General features: G+C 41.5%; 1 long non-coding RNA gene across 1 annotated transcript in view; it reads right to left on the bottom strand.

Annotated features, from left to right (window-relative positions):
- The window catches only part of LOC107001030 (uncharacterized), a 112,463-nt gene that overhangs the window by 2,657 nt on the left and 87,502 nt on the right, over positions 1 to 22,304 (bottom strand). The window contains exons 2-3 of the long non-coding RNA XR_003720818.2: positions 17,682 to 17,833; positions 466 to 578 (exon numbers count right to left, since the gene is read on the bottom strand). This is a non-coding gene — a long non-coding RNA (uncharacterized LOC107001030). The remainder of the gene's footprint in view (positions 1 to 465; positions 579 to 17,681; positions 17,834 to 22,304) is intronic.

Raw genomic sequence — 22,304 nt, 5'->3', positions numbered from 1 at the left:
TTAGCCTCAGTTTTCTCACCTGTAAAATAAGAGTACTAGTTTCAAAGGGTTGTTTTGAGGACTAATAAAATAATAGATGCAGAGTGTTTACCACAAAGCCTGGTGCATAATAAATGATCAATCAATGTTCAATGTTGGCCATTATTGGGTCCAGTGTTTAGTGAGTTGTGGTAGAAAAGGTGCTAGATGCCACTCCAATATCTCTTCTCCCCTTTCTTAGTGTCAGAACCCTGGCTTTTAACAGTCCAGAGTTATGTCCTGGCTGAAAACCTAATTCTCTCAGTCCTTGTATAGCCAGGAGCAGCCATCAGACTGGGTTTTCATCCACAAAGTTCTACAGAGAAGTGTTGTGTGTTATTTCTCGGATGTTTCTGCAGAGGGAAGGAGGCTTCTGCTTTTCTCCTTCCTGCTGTTCGGAATGCAACTGACATGCTAAGACTGGCAGATCAGAACATTCTGCAGCACCTTGGTTCCCAATGAGTGAGAAACTTCACGTGAGGGCAGTGGTAGGCAGTCATTTCCAGTCTTCTTTCACTACAGAACCAGCTTGCCAAGGACCATCTCTTGGGACCATCATTCTGTGAAACAGAGTTTGAGAAATATATTTTGGGTGATCTGGAAGGAATGATGAGGTGGTTAGTGGCTGAGATTCAGTGAAATCCATCTATAAACAGTGGGTGAGGCTTCCGACCTTTCGGGATGTTGGAGGGACGGTGAGAGTTCAGCAGGGCCAATGGTCACCTCGCAGCCCCATGGCTGGGCCCAGTCATCAGTCTGTGAGGTCAAGGGGACCGTAGGTGGTTTGGTGGCCAACAGCAGTGACTGCTTCACCATATGGCATGGGTTTGTAGTTTTTCTGCCATGCAGCTGCATGTTTATTGTGGTTCTCCTGCTGATTGTCAATTGACATTACACACTAAAGAATGTTCCCGTGCCTCTCAAATGTATCATGGCTTCTCATAAACTTTTGTTTGTTGTGGCTGAAATATGGGACGATGAGACCTTTTTCAGCCTGTATTTTTGGAGCAGCTGTTTGATGTTTGTAAGAGAACATTTTTTGTGTGCTTTAAACCACCGTAGATGGGAGTAAAGTCAAGAAGTGACTCCTTACTGCACTTTAGAGAAATTTTATCATGGCTTTGGACAATATTTTTCTTAAACTCTCTACCAAAACTTGGTACATCAAGCCAAGCAAGTTGAAATTATTCACAGAGAAGAAAGTATCTTTAATCCTTAACTAGGTTATGGTATCCTTATAAAAGAATTGAAGTAGGCGTTATTCCAGAGACTCACATGAATTTTCATTATCGTAGTCCAGCACAGAGCTTAAGCAATTCTATGCTACTAGAGTTATTTCTTTATCCTGCAGCATGGGCCAAAAATTGGGGTCCCTTGATTTGCTGACCCAGTATAGCATTCAGAAGAAATGAAATAGATCCATCGGGCTTCTGTGCTTGCCAGGCCAAGTGAGCACTGAGGTTATAAAACCTTATATGAATATGATATTATCAATAAATGAGAATTACTATTGTTAAGAGTTATTGTGATGATTTTCAAATAACCCTGCCAACTATGTTTCTAATGTTAAGAACAGATAAATTCCATTAGCAGCTTCCCATAAGCATGATGCTAAGTGCTTTACACAAATAATCTCAAACCTCCCAATAATCCTAGGAGGTAGGAATTATTAATGGCATTTCACGGAAGAGGAAAGTGAAGATCAGAAAAATTAAGTAATTGCCCAAGGACACACATCTGAGACTGGTGTCCAACCTAAGGCCACTAGACTCTCAGGACCATGAGCTTAACACATTATTCTGCAATTACTGCTTAACAGCTACCATGCAACAAAGTAATGAGACTGTTCCTTCTTCTTCTTCTTTTTTTTTTGAAATAGAGTCTCACACTGTTGCCCAGGCTGGAGTGCAGTGGCGCAATCTCAGCTCACTGCAACATCCACCTCCCTGGTTCAAGCAATTTCCTTGCCTCAGTCTCCTGAGTAGCTGGGATTACAGGCGCATGCCACCATACCTGGCTAATTTTTTTGTATTTTCAGTAGAGGTGGGGTTTCACCATGTTGGCCAGACTGGTCTCAAACTCTTGACCTCAGGCAATGCGCCCGCCTCGGCCTCTCAAAGTGCTGGGATTACAGGCGTGAGCCACCGCCCCTGGCTGAGATTGCTACTTCTTCAGTGACCATAATGTTTACTATTACTCCATAGGAAAAGCATTTGGGAAGATATTTTTTCTGAATGCATTAAAGCAACGTATTGGACTTTCCTTTTCTCATCCTTGAAATGGAGTGCTGACTTCAACAGTATGTGGTGAGGATTAATGAAGTAGTGAATGAGAAGATGGTGGTAGGAGCCTAAGTCTCAGCTAGTGGGATTTGAAATGGTGGGGTTTTAAATTTTCTCATCTGAGCTAGTTCTTTCAGTGTATATTTGGCTTGATTTAAAAAAGAAAAAAAAATAGATTTTCAAAATGGAACCCAAGGCTGTTCAACTCAACGCTTTCCATACCATTACAGCCTCTGCAAATGAGGTTGGTGGTTGCAGTTAGTCATGATTAATTCTGTTAGGCACGCACATATCTTAAAACCACAACTGCCAGATTTTGTGAGCTGAGATGTTCCCAGTTCCCACCCAGACATGCATATGTAGGGATTCCAAAGAGGGTCTCCAGGCATGGCTGAAACATCTCACATGGGGCTACTCTTGTAGTCAGGAATGAGGCTAAGTCAATCCATCCTGGGTCTTCAGGAAGCATCTTGGCTTTCCAAGTCTTGGGCACTACTAGCCAAGAATTGTTTATCTGTTTTGATTTTTGCACTCTTTCCAAGTCAAGGACATCTGTGAAGTGTTTTCTTGATTGCAAATATGGACCCTCTTTAGTTTGCTTGTGTGTGTTTGTTTTTTGTTTTGTTTTGTTTTGCTCCATCTAGAAGAATCACCAAAGAGAATAAAGGTACTATTGAGGGAAGACGCTCACCTGACAAAAAATAAAATAAGGAATAAAACAGGAGTGTCGCTGCATCTATAATGTTGCTACCAAAGGCCATGTGTGCATTATTGGATGATAGGAGCTGGTGTAACATTGAGGGGAAAAAAGAAAATAGACTAAAGTCAGATTACATTGTGTTAAACTCCTGGCTCTGCTCTTTATAGCTGTGTGACTGTGAGTTAGTTACTTAACCTTTCTGAGCCTCAGTGGCCTTTTCTGCAAATTGAGAAGAAAGGTGGTAAATAATAATTGTAGGCTATATTTGTTGGATGTTTATTATGTGCCTTTAACTCACTTCATTCTCAGAACAAGTTTTTCAGCTCAGTAATGCTATGCCATTTTAAAGAAAACCAAAGTTCAGAGATGTAATACCAGGAAAGGAATTCTGTGCTCTCTGACTCTGGGGAACAAGTGCTTGCCTAATCACGGAGTTAACACATAAAGTTGCTCTGAGAATTCATTGAGAAGATTCACATAAAATGCAGCCTCCTAACCAAAAGTATAGGCAACAAAAGCAAAAATAGACAACTGAGGCTACATCAAACTAAGATGCTTCTGCACAGCGAAGGAAACAAGCCACAAAATGCAAAGGCAACCTAGAGAATGGGAGAAAATAATTGCAAGGCATATATATGATAAAGAGTTAAAAATCCAAAATATATAAGGAATTCCTATCCTGTGTAACAAAAATCAGATAACCTAATTAAAAAGTGGGCAAAGGACTGAAACAGACATTTCTCAAGAGAAGACATTCAAATGGCTAACAGGTTTGTGAAAAGCTGTTCAATATCACGAATCAGAATCAAAACCAGGATGAGATATCACCTCACACCTTTTACAATGGCTATGATAAAAAAGACAGAAGCTAACAAATGTTGGTGCGAATATGTATGCTGCTGAGGGAAATGTACATTGATACAGTTATTATGGGAACAGTATGAAAGTTTCTCAAAAAATTAAAAATCGAACTATTGTATGATCCAGTAACCCCACTTTCAGGTATTACTCAAAAGAAATGCAATCAATACTTCAAAGAGAAATCTGCATTCTCATGTTCACTGCAGCATTATTCACAATAGCTAAGACAGGGAAGCAACGTAAATGCCCATAGACAGAAGAATGGATAAAGCAAATGTGGTACAGATACACAACGAAATATTATTCAGCCTTGCAAAAGAAGAAAATCCTGCCATTTTCAATAACATGAGTGAACCTAGAGGACATTATGCTAAGTGACATAAGCCAGGCACAGTAGGACAAATACTACATCATCCTACTTATACAAAGACCCTAAAGCAATCAAATTTCTAGAAGCAGAAAGTAGAATGCTGGCTGCCTGAGCTGGAGGATGGAGGAATGGGTGGAAAATGGGGAGGTAATTATTAAAGAGTATACAGTTTTAGATATACAAGATGTGTAAGTCTTTAAGAACTACTATATAGCATAGTGTCTACAATTAGCAATATTGTAATATATATTTTTTAATTTGGTGAGAATAAAAACTTAGGTTAAGTGTTCTTATCACGATAATAATATAACAAAGAAGATGGGAGGAAATTTTAACAGGTGATGAACATGTTTATTGCATAGATGGTGGTGGTTTCACATACGTATCTCCAAACTCATCAAGCTATATGCATTAGATATCCACAGCTTTTTGTAGGTCAATTATACCTCAATAAAGTGGAGTTTTAAAATTCCCTTAAGCAAGCCCTAAAATTTGAAAAGGAACAGCAAAAAACCCTGCTACCTCCTGGGCATGACATACTCAATTAAAATAGATTTATGGATATATAAATAGAGCGATTGAAAAAAATACACACACACAAAGAAACTTCAACCTCTCAGAGCTAAGGGGAAAAAATGAAGGTGAGCAGAAAGGAATTTTCAGATAATGAGAGGTTACCACTACAATGAAACCATTGATATCCAACATTGAAGGGTCCGGTGGGGAAGAGATTTGACAGAATGTGATCAATGTGGGAAAAGATGAATAAAGCCTCTATTCTCCCTAAGACCCCAGCCACTGAGGCATCAGGATATGACATGGGAACATCAGCTTCCAGTAGGCCAACAGGTCAGGACTGTCAGGAAATACCTGTGGGTCCAACTAACAGGAATGTGGAGAATCTTCCATGTTAGAATCAGTGACAATGAAAAACTATAAAGCATTAATTAGACCCTTGGCACTGAGTCCTGGAATTGATCTCTTCTTATTCCAATTTTCAAAAGGTATTTCCACTTGCAACTGTGTAGGTACTACACCATTTATTGAGCCACTGCTATTTCAGAGTCCTGACAGGTGCCGTGGGAAACAGGAACATAGCTGTCACCACCATGGAACTTGTAATAAAAGTGGAGACAATTTAAAATCCATGTGGTAGAATTAAAAGTAAGATGGAAATAAAGGTAAATTGCAAAGTATATGAATGACAAAACATCACATCCACATAAACATGAAAAGTATTGAACCAAAGTTCTGATTATCTGAAACTGTCAATTCACTGGAATTCCTTTCTTCTATTTCACTTTTAGGAAAAATAAATGGATCAAAAAAATAAATGAAGCTGGATTCAGAAATTTAGTCAGAAGGATAGCTCAGGGCATAGTCAACTTTATCGCCAGAACATTTCAACTTTATTTCTGGATATCTTTTATCTACTTTCACTAGACTGCCAATTTCATGAGGTCAGGGCCACATTTTCCTGTTTGTTGTTGCATCCCTAGAGTCTTACAGAGTGCATGACACTTAGTAAGAGTGCAATCAATATTGGCAGAATAAATGCTGACCCCCAAGTGTCCCCCAGGTACTCAATCATCAAAGGAAGATTTCAATTGTGATCACCACTGGCCAAGAAAGAAGATGCAATAATTTTATAAAGATTTTCAAAAATGAGGTGTGGTAGATTAAAGCTGACCACAAATTCTTTCTTAATCCTCTCACTGAGAAATGTAACCTAATTCCTTCCCTTAGAATCTTAACTGACTTTAGTGACTTGGTTGACCAATGGAACGTGACAGAAGGGACATTCTCAAACTTCTGAGACTAAGTCATAAAAGGACTTTTGAGTTCCACATGGGCCTCTAGAAAGAATGTTCCTCTTTCTGTAAGGCTTCGGCTGCCATGGAAGAAGCTCAAGTACACTGGGGTCTCTGTGCTTGGGAGAGGCCATCTGTAAGCAGTCAGTTAAGTCTTTGCTGAACTGAGTTCTAGCCAGGTCCTCCAAGTCACTGCAAGGCACCAGAGTTCACAAAATTATTTCTGTAAAAGGCTATATAGTAAATATTTGAAGCTTTGAAGGCCATATAATCTCTGTCATGACCAATCAACTCTGCTGTTCTAGCATGAAAGTAGCCACAATGCATGAATAAATGAGTGTGGCTGTGTTTCAATAAAATTTCATTTACAAAAACAGATGCCAGATTGGATTTTGCCTGAAGGCCATAGCTTGCTGACCTCTGCTCTAGACCAGCCCAAGTGCCCTCTGCTAATACTGCATGGGACAGAAGAATCACCTAGCTGGGCCTGCCCAAATTCCTAACCTGCAAAATTATAAGTTACAATGAAACAGTTGTTGTTTTAAGCCACTAAGATTGGGGCAGTTGTTATACAGCGAAAATAACTAGAAAAAAAGAGTTGGAACCAAAAAAATGTTGGGGGTAAGGAAGGTAGGGATAACTCTCACTCCATTCTCCATAAGCACTACAGTTGCTACACATGAGCACTGAGAAGAAAATACAGGCATAATCACCCAGGACTGGATTATAAGGTGAGACCATCCAGAAGTAAAGAGATTTGAGCTAAGAGTTAAAGAGGATGTTGCAGATGGGGGAAGGACAGTAAGAAGAGGGATAGAGCATTGGCAATGTTGGCAGGATACCCTTGTTGTACCACTCCAGGGACACTGTTCCTATTGTAGTTCATGTGAATAGAGCCACCTGGAGATGGTCATTATGGTAGCCCTGGTTAGGAAAAATCAGGAGGCAGTCTAAACAAGCTTTGGAGTCAGATGGACCTGGGTTCACAACCTGGCTCTATCTCTTGCTAAACGCATCATCCTAAGCAAGCTCTTAAGGTGAAGCTCTGAAGCTCACATTCCACATTTCAATAATACACTTACATGTAAGTAAAATTTCTGGTACATAATAAGTCTTCAATAATACAACTTTAATATATATGTGTAAATATATAGATATGTGTGTGTGTTCATGTACACAGACATATTTATAAACAAACAGAAAAGCTACAAGGGCAGTGGAGTAGAGTGTGATTGAAAAGCAAAGGTTTTCCAGTGCATTTGTTGATGAAAGTCATCAAATGTGCATGCAGCCCTTGCTCAAAAATTGTGAGAAACTTTAACACATTATCTTAAACACATGTCAATGCATTTAAGAATCACTTTGGGGTCCTTATTGAAATGGATACCCACCTCCTCCCCCAAGAGATTCTGATTCATCAGGCCTGAACTGGAATCCAGGGATTTGAGTTGTTGACAAGTACCACAGGCTTTGCTGATCCAGAGAGTCATCTGATCACACTTTGAGAAACTTCTTTCTGTAAGCCTCATAACATGAAGAACAAGCTCAAAGAGGTAAAGTGGCTCACCCAAAGTCACCCAGTTGCACAATGCAGAGGTGGGTGTCTTGCTCCCTGTCCCATCTTCTTGGCCCTATCAAACACCCACCTACAAACCAAGTGTGACGGCCATTGATATTTTTACTGTGTCCCCAGGTTCTCATTTAAAGGCCTGGCACTGAGCAGCTGCTCTGTGACTATTGGTTGAATGAACGGAATCAAAATAAATCAAATGTCAGAGTTGAAAACAGTTTGGGAGGCCGGGTGCGGTGGCTCACGCCTGTAATCCCAGCACTTTGGGAGGCCGAGGCAGGCGAATCACAAGGTCAGGAGATCGAGACCACGGTGAAACCCTGTCTCTACTAAAAATACAAAAAATGAGCCGGGCGAGGTGGCGGGCGCCTGTAGTCCCAGCTACTCGGGAGGCTGGGGCAGGAGAATGGCGTGAACCCAGGAGGCGGAGCTTGCAGTGAGCCAGGATCGCGCCACTGCACTCCAGCTTGGGCGACAGAGCAAGACTCCGTCTCAAAAAAAAAAAAACAAAAAAAACAAAAAAAGAAAACAGTTTGGGAACGTTCCAGTCCAATCATCCTATTGTACAGATGGAAAAACTAAGATTAAGACAGTAGAAGGTGGTTGTCCTCATCCACATAGAGAACAAAGGCCTGGATTCTCAGCTCAGCATGCTTTGCTCTCCCCCATTTGGGACTTTGCACAAAAGTGACATGCTAAATAAATGTGGCATGCATTCTGGTCGGTGGTAAACTGAAGCCAAGAGTGATCAAATCCCACCTAGTTCCCATGACACTATAAATCTCGGCATTATGTTAAACGTGGTGGGTAGCAGAATTACCAAAATAATCGTGAAATCAGTCCTTTCTTGGTCTGGCAAAATTGCTCTCAACCTGTCACTCTATGATTCCATGTTATGGCCCTTGGATCAGTCTAAACAATCCCCCTTCTATAATTTAAAAAAATATTCCGTTGCTAATGTCCCCAGTTCCCTTTAGTGAAGGGAGCAGCTGCCAGGTGGGATAACGGAATGCCGGACATGCGAGATGGCAGGGCCAAGAGCACAATGAGCTATTACGAGTTCCATTTATTTTCCTTGGACAACAATTCTTAGAAAAAGGGAATTAAAGGCTGGAGTCTACACCCTCTATAAACTTTTCTGGACAATGCATGAACTATCCATTTTTACACAAAGGGTTGTTTTGTCATCCGTTTGGGCTTATAATTACAGCTCCTGCACTTCACAAACAAGGGAAACTTGAGCAAATAACTTAGCCTGTGTGTACCTCAACTTCCTCAAATGTAAAATGGGAGTGAAATGATAGCCTCTACTTCTTGGGATGGGAAGATGGAAAGGAATAATTTATGCAAAGTTCTTGGTCCAGAGTAAGTGCTCAATAAATGTTTACCTGTGGTGCCATTTGCAGTTAACAGCCTGACAATGGAGTTTTCATTTAGTTCTCTGTGTTGTAGACTCTTCTATAACCCAAAGACTCTTCATTTGGTTCTTCTTTGGGCCTATACACTCTCCTGCATAGTTTCCATGTAGCTGGGTTTAAGAAAGTTGATTTGGATTATGTCTTACTAAGGGCCCATAAAACAATCACTGTGAGAATGGAAGGTAAAGTTCTCTCTTGAAACCAAAAACATGAGACTTCATTGCTTTTATTTCCCTTCAGGGCACCCACAATGTTTTCTGTTTAAAGGTGGGTGAAACTGGGAGAAGTTGTCAGGAGTGAGACAGAGAAAGCCAAGAGGCCAACAAGGCAACTCTCTTCCAACAGAGAACAGAAAACCCCAACATATGTCCCCAAACTGTTCTCTGAGAATGCTAAGGTGGGAGGGGACTGTGGGTTGATCTAGTTTGGTAGTCTCCGAACCTGGCCTTGCTTAAGAATCCCCTGGGGAAGCCTGCAAAAAATACAGATTCATAGGCCTTGGCTTGTAGATTCTGACTGAATAAGGCTAGGGTCTGGGAATCTGTATTATAACACCTTTTCCCCAGGTGGCTCTCACGTAGAAACTCTAAAGATGGAATTTGGGAACCACTGATCCAGCTTAATTATAACAGATGGAGAAACCAAGGCTCAGGGAAATAAATGATTTGTCTGAGGCCAGCCAGTGTCAGAGATGGGTCTCTAATCCAGGCTTCCGATTCAGCTACAGTACATCTCTTGGAAGTATTTCTAGGGGAATCTAGTGTATTTTCTCAGGTTGGTGTTGTCGTTAGATCACACATGGAGAATCTCAGCCCCTTCTCTTCAATCTCTAGGTCTCAGAAAACCATGAGGCATTCTCTGAGAGACCAGTTGGGAATCAGTCATTTAATATTTCCCCATTTTTCTCAGGGGTACATTCTCCACACCCTTATCTTCCCCCTTACCCAACCAGAGCACACAAAATAGGCAGCTAAAACCAAACTGAGGAATAGAAGCATTCTGCAAGTTTGTAGAAACAGTCATTAAAACTATTAGCAGACCATTAACACCAGCCTGACTGGGATTTTTTTTTTTTTTTTTTTTAAGACTGGAATGGTTTTAACATCTCTGATTGCAACTACTGATCTAGGGACACAACCCTGGTATTTAACTCTGCATCTGCTGGTGCAGCAGCTCTGTTAAATGGCCCCTCAATAGCTGGGCACCACTCAATGCTATTAAGATCTTTAATCTTGAAAAGCCACAAGGTAGGGCCCTTTCCCCATTTTTGTTGTATGTGGTTACCCAGAACTTAGGAGCAAATGGATTAATGTTTCAAAGCTTTCTGAGATATTTGGATAAATCCACCTGATAGTCTAGATTCTGGGGGCTCAGGAGACAGAGTTTATGCGCACATGCTTTATGGGGCAGACTTTGCTACAGCCCTCATCATGGAGATTCCACTTATGGCAGGAAATAAGATTGTATACAGAAACCCCAAGATGAGGAGAGCATCTGGTAAAAGGCCATTCTCCAAGCAAGGCTAGTATTCCAGTAGATAGGCTGGGAGAAAAGCACAGAGTGAGAGCATGACCTTTCTCTTGTCTGTTTGTTGACCTAACCTAACACCTTGGTAATGAAGGGACACTATAGATGCTTAATGGGTATTTAGCAAAGTTCAACTCACATCTTTGTCCATTCAGCAGGGAGTTTTCAATTCCTAAGGAAGACAGCAACGAAAAGTGAGATCAACCTTGCAGTCAGGAGACAGACAGACCTGAGTTTGGTTGTTAAGTCATTTACCAGCTGTGTGGCCTTGGTCAAGTTGCTAAACTTCTCTAAGCCTCAATTTCTTCATTTATAAAATGAGGGAGGCGGAGGTTGCAGTGAGATGAGATCATGCTGCTGTACTACAGCCTGGGCAACAGACTCAGACTCTGTCTCAAAATAATAATAGTAATAATTAATAACAACAGTGCCCAGGAATGTAATTAGTGATATAATTTATGGAAGCGCTCAATAAATGGTAGTTGTTGCTGAGGTTGTAGCGGTTATTATTTGGATGGTTCAAGATTCCAACATACCAGATTCTCATCCCCTAGAAAAAGGGAACCTGAGGCTGCTGAAAACCAGGGCTATTCCCCAAAAGTTTTATTAATACTTTAGCTAGGACCTCTATGTTTGCAAGAGACAGAAGCCCAACTCAGTGGGTTTAAGGAAACAAAAATAATTTATTGATTCACATAATTTAAAAGTCTAGGGGTGGAGTTGTCTGCTTTCTGGTATGATTGAATTCAGGTACTCAAATGATGTCATCAAGCTTTAGTTTCTCTCCCCATCTTTTAGTTTTATTTTCTACTGGATTGAATTTATTCTCAAGATGGCAGCTTCATCCTGATACCCCACTAGCCTGGCAAACCCAGCAGAAAGAGAACTCCAGTTCTCCAATAGTTTCAGTGAAAACCCAGGGGCCTCCCCTCATTGGCTCTGACTGTGGCAGCTTAGATCACATTCTCAGCTTTGTACCAATCACCATGGCCATAGGGAAGTGGAACTCTCATTGGCTAGGCTGAGTCACGTGATTCTGCCTGATTACTGAGACTGTGCCTAAAGTCACATGGGCTAAGAATGGCATAGGGAGCATGCCTGCAAAGTACTGGGACTACAGGTATGAGCCACTACACCTGGCCTCTGGTGAGGGCATTTATATATATAACCTCCTGGAGGACAATTTAGCAACAGCTATCAAAATTCAAATGCACATACCCTTTAAGAATTCTAGGAATTTATCCTACAGTAAAGGGCAAAATAATCTATATACAAACACTGTTACTAATAGCAAATGATTGGAAACAATCTAAATATCCATTCACCAGGGGACTGGCTAAATAAATGATGGTACATACATACAATGGAATATTATAAAATGACAGCTATAAAAAAGAATGCAGAAGCTCTTTATGTAATGATTTTGGATGAATTATATATTAAGTGAAAAAGGCAAGATGCAGAATAGTTACTATGGTATGCTATTTATATTAAAAACTTGCAGGTATAGCAAAGAAAACTATTCATAATTGCTTTTAATGAGCATAAAAATTCTCTGGAAGGGCTGGGCATAGTGGCTCATGCCTGTAATCCCAGCACCTTGTGAGCCAAGGTGGGAGGCTGCTTGAGTCCAGGAACTTGAGACCAGCCTGGGCAACAAAGTGAGACCCTGACTCTAAAACATTAAAAAAAAATCTCTCTAAGGAAACTTCAATGGTAAATGGTAGTTACTTATGCGATCAGAAGGGAGCAAGACTTTTCACTGTATACAGTTTTATACTTTTTGATTATTTAGCCATGTAAAATACACGGTGTTCAAAAATTAAACATTTTAAAAACAAGTTATATATATAGTACAATCTTAATTTTTAAAGAAAACACATAAATGCATAGAGAAAAGAAGAAAATATACCTAAATGTTAGAGTGGTTATTACTGCTTAGTGTTGGATTATGGGTGATACTTACTTTCTTCTAAAGTCTTTTCCATATTTTCTGAATTTTCAACAAAGAAAATATATTACTTATATATTCAGAAAAAAAAAAAAAAAGAACAGCATAGGGAGCATACTGGAAGGAGAATCAAGACAAAGAATGAGAGAATGAATTATGAAGAAACAAAAACAAGAGTTAAACCCTCTACAGTGAGCGTTCAGGTAGGTGGGACAGCTGTCCCCAAACACGGAGGTAGTTCCTTAATCTTGGGCGCAGTGGGAGAAGCGGTGTTTGGAGGTCAGGCCAGGTCAGCATCAGATGGAGTTCTAACCCAATTCTTCAATCCTCTTTAAAGCCAGACTCAGCGCGGGCTCTGATGGCACCAGTGGGAAAGATTAAAGGATGCAAAGGGCAGAGGAGCCAGTGCAGGATTCTGATTGTCTAGGCTTGTGTCAGGTGGCCATTTCTGTATTCAGAGGACTTACATACAAAGAATATTGACTTTTTGTATTTTTCAGAGTTCTCCAGAGAAACAGACCCAATAGGGCATGTGTATGTGTATGTGTGCCTGTGTGTGTGAACAGGGAGGAATAGGGCTTCCCTTGCCCTGGTGGTGCAGCTTTCACTACAGTGCAGCCTTCATTGGTTTTCTCTCCTTCCCTATCTCACTTCCCCATCCCTCCCATTGCTTCCTGGGATCACATCCCAAATAAACCACTTCAGCCCAAATCCTGCCTCTGGGTCACCATCTTAAATCCAGCCATCCAGAAACACAACTTGGGCCATCCTATTCCCCCATGTAAAACCCACCATGGCTCTCAGAAGAGCCCAGATTCTTCAACAGGGAATACGAGGTTCTCCAAGCTCTGGCCATGGCTGACGGTTTTGGTTTCATCTCCTGCTCGCCCCCACACACCACTCCATAGACTTCTTGGAGTCCCCTGAAAACACCATAGCGGGGCCTGCCTCCAAGCCTTTAGACACACTGCACTGTCTTCCACGAACTCCCTTCCTGAACCCCATTTCCTCTGCTCCCCGCCAGCCCCATTTGGATGAAATGAACTCTTTTCATTGAAGATAAACTCAAAACTTTGCTTATCCTAAAACCTTTTCTAACACTGGCCTCCACCCCCAGGGCCAGATAACCTGCTCATTAGTATTTCAACTTTACCCTGCACATCTTGATTAGAATATTTTCCATGCTCCAGTGTACATGTACATCTTTCCCATTTAAAAAGATTTTTTTTTTTTTAGACAGGTTCTTGCTCGGTTGTCCGGGCTGAAGTGTGGTGGCACGATCATGGCTCACTGCAGCCTTGACCTCCCAGCCTCAAGCAAACCTCCTACCTCAGCCTCCCAACTAGCTGGGACTACAGGCGTGTGCCACCACACCTGGCTTTTTTTTTTTTTTTTTTTTTTTGTAGAGGTGGGGCCTCACTGGGTGGGGCCCAAGCTGGTCTTCAACTCTTGGGTTCAGGCGATCCTCCTGCCTTGGCCTCCCAAAGTGCTGGGATTACAGGTGTGAGCCACTATGCCCAGCCAAGGAGACTTTTGAAAGTCATGACAATATCTTATTTTATCCTCAGATTGTAGTACAGTAACTAGTATGTGTCTATCAATTACACAATGCTAGTTGGGTGAACAAGGAAATACTCTGAAGAACCCAGGAAATATTAACACCCACTCTCACCCCTTTGCCCATAACTTGCTTTATAAGAAAGAAAAATAAACATATTTTAAAGGGGCTCTGAAGTTGATAGAATATTGATGTATTAAATGTGTACTGGTAAACCTTGGCCCAGCAGCTGGAAAGTTCATATAGAATAATGATAATGAAAGATGCTTTGTAAGCTGTTAAGTACCAAGGATATATTCAGTGGTGTTTTTATTACAAATAGCATCAACAATTTAGGGAAACAAGAAAAGTAAGAACCAGGGTGCCTTGCTGAAAGTCTTTCAGGAAGTAAATAGGAAAGGCAGGATTATAATGAAGTTTCTGAATTTTGTCCCAACATGTTCTACATGTAAATAGGCATCTAAAACGTGACCACAGATGTGAAATAAAAGATAGTTCAAGCTTTTCCTGAAGTTTGGAGGTAAGAGTCAGAATCTAATGCATCATAAGAGCAGCTCCCACTTGAGTGCCCTGATCCAGGCCCTTTGCAGACATCATCTGTAAGCCTTATGACTCTGCTGTCTCATGAATATTTTAGCTCCAATTTACAGAAAGAAAACAGAAACTTAGAGGGGTTAAGTCACTTATCTGGAGAGAAGTTGAAGGCCACATATGGTGACTCATGCCTGTAGTCCCAGCACTTTGGGAGGCCAAAACTGGAGGACTGCTTGAGGCCAGGAGTTTGAGACCAGCCTAGGCAGCATAGCAAGTGAGACCTCTGTCTCTACAAAAGAATGTTAAAAGGGTCAGGCACCATAGCTCTTGCCTGTAATCTCAGCACTTCGGGAGGCCAAGGTGGGAGGACAGATTGAGACCAGGAGCTTGAGACCTGACTGGGGCAACATAGTGAGACCCTGTCTCTACTAAAAATTTAAAAAAAAAAAAAATTAGCCAGGCATGGTGGTGCATGCCTATAGTACCAGCTACTCAGGATGCTAAAGTTGGGGGATTGCTTGAGCCGGGAGATAGAGGCTGCCGTGAGCCGGGATTGTGCCACTGCACTCTGGCCCAGGTGACAGAGCAAGACTCTGTCTCAGAAAATAAAAATAAAAACAAAAAAATTAAAAGAATTTTAAAAATAAACAAATAACAAAAAATAGAAAGTGGTTGAGCTCAGATTCAAACCCAGATATAGTTAATTTCAGAACCTTTCCTCTCCTGCCCCACTCCACGCTCAGAAAGAGAAGCTGACATGGCGGAGGAGTTCTGTGTGTCAGGCACTCACTTACTGTAATCCTCATACTAACACTGCAAGGCGGCTTCATTATCATCTCCCCAGTTTTGCAGATGAGGAAACTGTTTCATGGGAGGTCAAAGGTCGAACAAGAATTTGGCCCCTTTGAACACGACAGGCCATGTTCTTTCTATGCCTTCCTGTTTCTTAGTTCTGGCTGTTCATCAGAAAAAAACAAAGAGCTTTTGAAAAGCTATGAATCTCCAGACACCATCTTTTTAAAGCCTGATGCAGTCATTGCCACCACAAAAAAAAAAAAAAATGTGGAAACAAATTAGGTGGGTGAAGGCAGAAAGGAGAGGACTGTTTTCTTCAAGCCAAAGCACCACAGAGAAATCCAAAAGGATTTCTGCAAATGTGCACCCCTTGTTCTGATGCTGACAACTTTGCAGTTGAGGAAGTAGAAAACTCTGACCTCGAATGGATATGGCTTACAAGACAGCAGAGAGGCAGAGTCACAAGAGAAAAAACAATTAAAAGTATGGAGTTTACTTTAAGGTGGGGGTTTCATAAGTGGCTGTCTTGGAGTGGTTAAGTGATAGCACAGCCACACAAATAGCTACTTGGCAGCCTTAAAATGGGATGAATTTGTTTTAAAATTCATAGACATGGAAAGATGTCCAGGACATGGTAAACAAGCCGATAGCGAAACACCTCAAACAGTATGATCGTGTATGTGAGTACAATAGGAACATGCTACTGGCACTTTTTAAAAGCCTAGTAGCATATACTGGTGGGGTGTGGCGGCTCATGCCTGTAATCCCAGCACTTTGGGAGGCCATGGCGAGCGGATCACCTGAGGTCAGGAGTTCAAGAGCAGCCTGGCTGTCTCTACTAAAAATACAAAAATTAGCCAGGCACGGTGGTGCATGCCTGCAATCCCAGCTACTCAGAAGGCTGAGGCAGGAGAATTGCTTGAACCTGGGAGGCAGAGGTTGCAGTGAGCCAAGACTGCACCACTGCACCCCAGCCTGGGTGACAGAGTGAGGTTCCATCTCAAAAAAAAAAAAAAAAAAAAGACATTGTAGCATATGTTATAGTACAGTATAGTATAGTACAGGGTAATGTAGTAAATACTATATGTGTGTATACAATATAAACGTATGATGTTCATATACATAGCCATCATTCTGTGTAAATACAGCAGTAAATAGTAACTATAGTAGCAATTGTACTGTATTCATTGTGCATAGACAGTATGAATATGTTATATATGAATATAGTATGATCATGTTTGTTATGTAGTTGGAATACACATAAATATATAGAAGGATGCTCATCAAAATATTGATAGTGGTGGAGTTTGGAGGGATTTTTTTTCTTTCCTTCCTTCCACAAATATTTATTGAGTTCTAATTTGTACCAGACATCATCTTTCGTCCTTATATCTTTTTTAAATTGCTTGAAAATTCTAAAAGCATGTTTTTATTTTTACCACAAAGAACAGATAATTTGAAAATAAAATGGGCTCCTGTCAATATCCCCACCAACCACAGATGGAGACTTTGGCGACGTTTTCGGGAGACCCAGGAGAAGAGAAAAGGTAGGGAGAGGAGAGGCCAACATGGACTCCCCTTGCCTCCTCCTCCCTTGCCTCTGCACACTAAGTTTTTTTCTTTTTGTTGGTCGGGGGTCACCATCTGCACATTTGTTCTGCACAAAAATAAAGCCATCCATCTCCCTTACGGTGGTGTCATGTAAGCTCAGGAAAAACCGCAGCGCACAAGGGGGGCCCTCGGTGGGAAAAGCACTGATCTGCCTCGCCGAGTTCAGAGCTCCCCGAAGGCGTCCTTCGCTAGACTCAGGGGGTGGGTTTTGTTTATTCCCCTGGCTCACAATGAAATGTCAGGAACACATGCTCAGGGTGAGGTGGGGCCCTACCGAGGTTAAAAATGGAACAGCGGCTTTGATCTCAGGCCAACACCAATGACGCTCAGCGTTGGGGCCAGAGGGAAACGTCATGTTCCCTCGCTGTGTCTCCGCAGAAGGCGCAGACATTCCCCTCCTGACTCCAAGAGCAGACGCAGCCCCAGACTGAAAATGGACGGGAGGCACCACACAAGGAGTGAGGCCCAGGGAGCTGGGAGAAGGAGGCCTTCTGTGGGTGGAGGGGAGGGCCTTCTCCGCTGCAAGTGGGAAGCCTCCATCAAAGAGTTCACTCTCTGATGGTGCCAGGATTTGGAATGGAATCTTCAGGGGTGGCTGGAGAGGGGACAAAGGTCAGCAGGCCAAGGAATCTCTTCCCCCTTGTGAGGAAAGTGTGGCCGCCATTTTGTACTCACCTCCCTAGACTCTCTTCCTATGGTACTCAGAAGGACTCTCTTTCCTCAACCAGCACGTATGTGTTGAGGGTCTGGTCTCTTCTAAAACCGGAATGAGTACTGGAGATTCAACAGTGGCAACATCCAGGCTTGGTCCTTCTTTTCCTTAAGGTCTGGTGGGGAAGAGAGATGTGGGACAGACAGTAGCAACATGGCGGGTTAAGAGTTCTAAGGAGGGCACGTAGAGGGTGCAGGAGATCACACTGCGGGTGATAACCTGGGCTTGGTTGGGGAGGGCAGGGAGGGAATCTTAGAGAAAGCTGGAGATATGTAAATTGAGGCCTGGCGAATAAAAATAAGAGCTCACTAGGTAAAAGAAGTGAGGGAAGAGTGCTCAAGTACAGGGGACAGCATCTGATCTCAAGAAAGGCAGAGTGTACATGGGAAGACTTGAAAGTAGTGTGAGGTGAGAGAGAGGGTGCAGTGCATTTGAATAAACATGAACTGGCTGCTCCCATTGTTAGCTACTTTTACTACCAAGTTGTTCCACTGCTTCTCAGGGAGTTTGAGTGAAGAAATCTCCCTGCATTCGGGCTGCTATAATAAACCACCTTAAATTGCACAGCTTATAAGCAACAGAAATTTACTTCCCACAGTTCTGGAGACCAGAAGTCCAAAATCAAGGTACCCACAGATTCAGTGTTTGGTGAGGGCCACTTCCTGATTTATAGACAGCCATCTTTTTGCTATACTTTCATTTGGCCGAAGGGACAAATGAGCTCCCTTGGGCCTCTTTAACAAAGGCACTAATCCTCTTCATGAGTACTGTCCTCTCCCAACTTAATAACTTCCCAAAGGCCCTATGTCCCAACATTTTTACCTTGGGGCTTAGGATTTCAACATATGAATTTGGAGGGGACACAAATTTTCAGACCATAGCAAAATCATTATTCTAATTAGACTCAACATGTTCATTGAGCATGCACTATGAGCCAATAACTCTTAAATATATGATCTCATTGCATTCTCACAAAAAAACTCTACCAATTTAATAATCTGAAGACTGGACACAGTGGCCTATAATCCCAGATACTCAGGAGGCTGAGTCAGGAGGACTGCTTGAGGCTGGACGTTCAAAACCAGCCTGGACAACATAGCAAGACCCTACCTCTAATCATCATCATCATTATCATCATCATCTGAAGGTCAAATAAATTACTTAAACCCACCAAGGTTATATAGCAAGTGTATATATGTCAGGAGGGGGCAGGATTTCAAACCAGTGCTTTGAATACCACTTTTAGCACTTGTTCCATCTTAGTAGAGAAGGATTTCCTTATTCCACTTTGGTGACTGAATCGCTTCCCAGATTAGAGATAAAAACTTCATCCATTTGTCAACTGACCCATTCAGTCAGTCAATGGTTGCACATTCATTGGTGTCTACTTTGACAAGTCCTCATCTCTCCCTCTCTACCTTCTCTTGCCTGTCTCCCAAAGCATCCCCTGGAATATTTTCACACCCTGGGTTATAGGAGGACATCTCAGTCTTCTAAGAGAGGATGGAAACTCAGAGATGGAGCTGTTTAAGGGTTTTCTTTGCAACTTTACTTAAGGTCATATTTTAAAATTCAGTTGCCTTATCTGGTGTTATATATCAAAAGCCATTTGGAAGTGCCTCTGGGCTAGGACTTAGAATATCTTAATGTCATGAGATGTGTTAAAGTCTAAGGCATGGACTTCAAATTTTAGAAGTAGAAATAAATTTTGAGATTATCTAGTGAATCTTCCTGATTTCACAATTACAAAATTAGGTACAAAAAGAGGAGGCAACTTTCCCAAGGGCATATGGATATTTGATACAAATGTTTGGTTACATGGCATGTGGAATATACTTCGCTATTATCTTCTAATTCATGGTAGGTTTTTTCCCTGTGCGTAGGTATTCAAAATCTTAAATGGCTTCAAGAATGAGGAACAAAAGTAAGTATTTTTTATTTTTTTCTTCTGATAACAGCAATAATGAAAGTGTCCATCCTTTCTTCCTATAAGTGAGCAAAAATGTGGGAGGATTGAATACCTCCTTGTAGCTCTTAAAATCCTACAATAAAGTGTGGTTAATAGGCTATATTACAGTTATTTTGTAACCAAGATCTAAGCTACAGAAAAGAAAAATAAATAAAGACACACACTCCTCCATTACTGAATTCTCTCATATATAAAATAGAAAGATAGACCAAGACGCAACAACCATGTCATGACAGAAAATGAACTTCAAAGAGAATTTGATATCAAAGATTTGACATCACCTCTGAGTGTCATGATATGATGGATGGTCCCGAGCTGAAAGGGTTTATCATCACCTTCATGATCATGGAATCTTCTGGGTTAGAGAATTAAACTTTCAGATGTTACTATTTAAGCTTGGGCCCAACACAACGGAGAAAGAGGACAAGGTACAGGAGTCTCTGAACATCACTTCATCCTGAGCGCTCTCACTGATCTCCAGTGAGTTAGGACCCTCTCTTCATTAGACCAAATTTCTTGTATAGAATCTAGGTGTCTGTCCTCCCCAGTAGCTTATCAACACCTTGAGAAACCATGCCTATCTGGTTTGTTCTTGTGTATCTACTGCCTATCACAATGCCTAATGTGTAGCAGGCATTTGACAAATAATTGTAGAATGCAATACCAAATGTTTGGGTATTTGGATTACACATGAATTGAGTGTCACCAAGGAAGATTCTAGAATTTTCTTTGTAATTTCAGTATTGGTCTTTTGCTAATCACTAGGATTTAAAAAGAAACTTTATCATATTTCTCATAATTAACACTATTAGCTTGCTTTAAATAAAACTAGTTCTCCTTTATCTGAAGGCTCATGGAAGGTAGGTTTATAAACAAGAAGACTCAGCATGCAGTCTTCACACCCCGAAATTCTGATATGGGCAAGAAGAGAAAAGACGTTTCCTCATTCATTCTGCTAACTCTTTCTGTGAAAGCTGCTAGGGAGAGTCATAAATCTCGCTATTGTGTGAAGCCCATTTTCTCAAAAGCAGCAAGCAGAAAGATGAAGTCATAAAAGTCACTGAAGCAGGTATGCTAAAACCCCATATCTCTGTCTCAGAGGGTGGCGTTCACAAAAGACATCTGGAAAAGAACCCTAAAAGAGCCTGCACCCCATCAGACGCAGATGCAGAATTTGAGCAAGCAGGGTTAGTGACTTCAACAGAATTGCCACCCAAAGAGTGACAGAGCACGACTTTTCTTTGTCTCCCAGTGACAGGTGACACCGTCCCACGGGCGCCTCCCTAGCAAGGAGCCAAAGCATCATGTTCATTCTTCTGTGGCTAAGCCACCATCAGCCTTTTCAAAACAAAGCAACTTTAACACCCAAGGAATGTTGCTATAGCAGAAAATCTCACATCGCTTCTATTTAGAAGCTGGGTGTCATGGAAACAAGCCAAGGGCTACATGCAAGAAAAAGAAATGAGAAACGAAAACAACTGAGGTGGTTACCAAAGGAAAGGAGACAGCCAGATTGGGAGACAAGGAAGTTATTGGTCTCTGGATGTTCCTGGGCTGGGTAAATTTTGGATTTGTACATTCTGAGCTTTATCTCTGGTGGGGTCTTCTGCTGGTCTGTGGAGAAGACAAGGAAAGTGAACCAAGCCATAGTGGGGGTGGGCCATCGTGTTCCCTTTAAGCTGCCTATGGAACCACACTCTGAAAATTCTGGATTTTCAGGTGCTACCATCTTTTCTGGATGGAATCATGCCACCTCTTTTGTTTGTTATTTTTCTTAATGCTCTTGGCTGAGAAGACTAAATTCTTGGGTGGGCCCAAGCAGCGTGGCTTCACTCTGCCATTTTCTGGCTGTGTCACATTAGGCAGGAAATTTTATCATCTCCTGAAGTCACACTGTCCTGCTGTGTAACATGGAGACGCTAATCCAAACATCATTGGATTTTAAATATTTAATGAAATCAATGCCTTAAAGAGTCTGATTTATAGAAGGCAGATATTTGCTTCCTTCCCCTTTCCTCTGTTTCCTCTGTGAATTAAAATGCTCCTTATTAACTGTCAGAAACAACTTGGTGGAAATTACTTTAATAAGCCAAGTCTGAAAGATGAACAAAGAATTTCATTCCTTTCACTGAGAGAAGATCATACATCTGGAAACTCGGGATATGGTGACCATTCCTTGCATTGTTTTGGTATTTATTTATTTTCTCAAAAATCAACACAAAGACAGCAATGGCATCCTACATTTGAGAAGTTCTTGTACTTGAAAATTACTCCTGAAATATTTGGAGACTTTTATAGAAAGTCAAATAATTCTAGAAACACCTTGCCAGCAAATAAAAGAGTAAGTGGTGGGGGCTGGAAAACAGTCTACCTTGTGGGAAATTTTCAATTTTGAACAAGTGGCATATAATTGAGTAATAATAGTAATAAGGCCGGGGGCAGTGGCTATAATCTCAGCACTTTGGGAGGCCAAGGTGGGTGGATGACTTCAAGTCAGGAGTTTGAGACTAGCCTGACCAACATGGTGAAACCCCGTCTCTATTAAAAACACACACAAAAAATTAGCCAGGCATGGTGGCAGTTCCCTGTAATCCCAGCTACTTGGGAGGCTGAGGCA

This window comes from Macaca mulatta, chromosome 11 (assembly GCF_049350105.2).
Source record: "Macaca mulatta isolate MMU2019108-1 chromosome 11, T2T-MMU8v2.0, whole genome shotgun sequence".
Classification (NCBI taxonomy): Eukaryota; Metazoa; Chordata; class Mammalia; order Primates; family Cercopithecidae; genus Macaca; species Macaca mulatta.
This window is presented reverse-complemented; position numbering and strand designations above follow the sequence as displayed.